General features: G+C 40.0%; 1 non-coding gene across 1 annotated transcript; it reads left to right on the forward strand.

Moving 5' to 3' along the window:
* Positions 1–2,207: 2,207 nt before the first annotated feature.
* LOC141588842 (small nucleolar RNA R71) lies at positions 2,208–2,314 on the forward strand. Its single transcript, XR_012519811.1, has one exon. It is a non-coding gene; the product is annotated as a small nucleolar RNA R71 (small nucleolar RNA).
* The last annotated feature ends 944 nt before the right edge of the window (positions 2,315–3,258 follow it).

Below are 3,258 nucleotides of genomic sequence, written 5' to 3' on the forward strand. Positions count from 1 at the left end.
GGTGTTGTTGATGTTGCTCAACACCTTGTAGAAGTAGTCAAAGGCTTGTTCATTCTCATGGTAAAGGTCTTGCATAGACCCTTGCACATTATCGTCTTCATTGTGGTAGTCCGAGTCAAAGTGTTGACAAGGACCCATCAAGCCTTGGTCTGAGGTCATAACATTCCCAATATAGGGTTTAACCAATCCCTCAAATTCATCGTCCCATACACCATAAACTTCATTTGCTTAGGGTGGATCATGAGTTGACGAGAGTAACTCTCCTTCCTTGTTATCATGGTCAATGAGTCCTTCATAAAAACTTATCATGGGTGAGCTTTGCAAGCTCTCATTCTTGTTGTGAAAAATTACATGCTCTCCGAATAAAGCCATCTCAACATTATCAATATCTTTCTTCCCATTGGGCGGTGTGTCTTTGCCCTTCTCTTTGATATTTCTATCTTTTCCTTGTTCTTTGAATGGAGCTTCCATCTTCTTCTTATCACCCTTCCTAGTATAGTGATCAACCATGAAATATGACTCAAACAAATTGGAAGCTCTCATAGTTTTATCAAGGTTGAAAGTGATTGTTTCATCACCTACTTCAAGTGTGAGCTCTCTATGTTTCACATCGATCACCGCTCCGGCGGTGTGTAAGAAAGGTCTTCCTAAAATGATTGGTATGTTAGAATCCTCCTCCATATCAACAATGACAAAATCTACTGGGCTGAAGAATTTCCCAACTCTTACGGGCACATCATCCCACACCCCTAGTGGTTTCTTTCTTGAACAATCCGCCATTTGTAATGTCATATTGGTGCATTTGAGCTCTCCTACTCCTAATCTTTCATATACCGAGTATGGAATGACACTCATACTTGCACCTAGATCACATAGTGCCTTGTTGATTATGGTATCACTAATGGTACATGGAATGGAGAAACTTCCTGGATCTTTAAGCTTTGGAGGGGAATTCCCTTGTAAAATTGCACTACTCACCTTAGTAAAGGCAATGGTCTCCAATTTTTGGATAGACTTGTTCTTGGTAAGGATATCTTTCATGTACTTTGCATAGGCCGGAACATGATGGATTAGCTCCATAAATGGTATAGAAACTTCTAAGTTCTTCACAATCTCCATGAACTTTCCAAGTTGCTCATCAAACTTGCGCCTAGCTTGGCGACTTGGGAATATAAGTATAATCACAATAGGCTCTTTCTCAATTACCTTAGCCTTCTCTTCATTTATCTTCTTTGATGAGTCGTTGGTTGTTATCTCTACCACCTTGGGATTTCTCCTTAGTGGTTCAATCACATCACTTTGCTTGTCATTCCCCTCAATAATTCCTTCTTTAATTTCCATCTTTGGTCCCTCATATCTAGTGCCGCTTCTCAAGTGGATAACATTGACGGTCTCATTTCTTGTGGGAGGATTACCTTGGGGAGGTAATTGTCCCTTCTGTCTTTGGAAGCTAGAAGAGACCAATTGAGACAATTGAGTCTCCAATATTCTGGTGTGAGCAAGGATATTGTTGATGGTGGTTTCATTGGCTTTGCTATCCCTTTGCATTTGAGCAAAGAAATCTTGTTGGCTCTTTTGCATTTGGAGGATCGCTTTTTGTACATCAAAAGCTTGGTCATTGGGTTGATTGTAGTATGGTCTTTGAGTAGGATTTCTCATTGGAGGCGGTGTGTATGTAGGTTGAGGGTTTTGGACATTTTGGCTCTTGTATAAAAGTTTTGGATGGAATTTGGTATTCTCGTTATAGTAAGTTGGAGTAAGGGGTGCCATTCTTGTATTCTTGGAAAGAATTTACTTGTTCATTTGTTCCCCTATATTCATTTTGATAATGTCTCAAGGCTCTACAACTTTCACATTCTCCATTTGGAATTGAGGATGATGCCATCATCGCATTGACATATTGTTTGGGTGATTTGGAAGCTTCATCAAGCTTAGCCATGGCCTTTTCAAACTTCAAGTTGATGGTGTCGTTATGTGCACTTAGTTGGGCACCCAATTGTGTGATAGAATCCACCTTATGCTTCCCTCCTCTAGTGGTCTTTCGTGGCCTACTATATTGGGAATTATGAACCGACATCTCTTCGATTTTGTCCCATGTTTGGTTGTCATCAACCTCGGTGAACCTCCCATTGGAGCCCATATTAAGCACATTTCTTGATTCTTCATATTAGCCATTCTAAAATTGTTGAACAAGGAACCACTCACTAAGTCCATGGTGTGGACAAGAGCGACAAGTATCCTTAAGTCTCTCCCATGCTTCATGTAATAATTCTTCATCCCTTTGCTTGAACCCGGTGATTTGGGGTCTCAACATGTTAGTCTTTTCCGGAGGATAGAACTTCTTATAGAAGGCAAGTGCTAACTTCTTCCATGAATCAATAACAAGGGTAGCCTTGTCTAGGCTCTTCAACCATTGCTTTGCGGTTTCGATCAAGGAAAACGGATACAACACCCACCGAATTTGATCTTGGGTTACTCCGGTTTGAGAGATATCATCACAATAGTCACAAAAAGTTTCCATGTGTAGATGAGGATCTTCACTAGGCATCCGTCCAAATTGGCTTCTCTCAACTAATTGTATGAATGCGTATTTGGCAATGAAATTACCGGTTAAGTGAGGTGGTGTTGGAGTACCGTTTGGTAGGTTCTCCACGGTAGGTATGGAATGAGATGAAAATTTAGGAATTGTGGGTTGGTTTTGAATTGGGTTCTCCTCTCCTTCTCTTGCAAAAGGGTTGGTAAACACAATAATATCCGATTAGATAACACCGATATCCACAAATTCTCCAATACCCAAACTTGTTGAAGCCTCTCTAGCGGTTCTTCTAATATCGGTCATGGTTCTTTCAATTTCGGGATCAATAGGTAAAGGTCTACCTTGTGATCTCTTAGACATGCAAAAAGCAAACAACTATAAAATAATTAAAACTACCTTGAGGAGTTTGTCTTCTCCAAGGTTAAGAAAGACACAACTAAAAACAACAAAAGACAACAATTCAATTAAACACCGTCCCCGGCAACGGCGCCATTTTTGGTGCGGTTCGAAACATTTTCGTCTAAGTCAACCAACCAAAACAATACTCTTAGTAGAGTGGTAAGTAAAGGGTCAGATCCCAAAGGACGGGTATTGAATTAAGTTATCGGTTGTATAAAGTTATGTCTTAGGGTGTCACAAATTAGGTTGAGATTTGAGGTATCAGGCTACACTACTAAAACAATGAAATGCAAAGAAATAAAAGCAAAACAAGCAAATAAAAT

Source organism: Silene latifolia, chromosome 6 (genome assembly GCF_048544455.1).
Source record: "Silene latifolia isolate original U9 population chromosome 6, ASM4854445v1, whole genome shotgun sequence".
NCBI classification, from domain to species: domain Eukaryota; kingdom Viridiplantae; phylum Streptophyta; class Magnoliopsida; order Caryophyllales; family Caryophyllaceae; genus Silene; species Silene latifolia.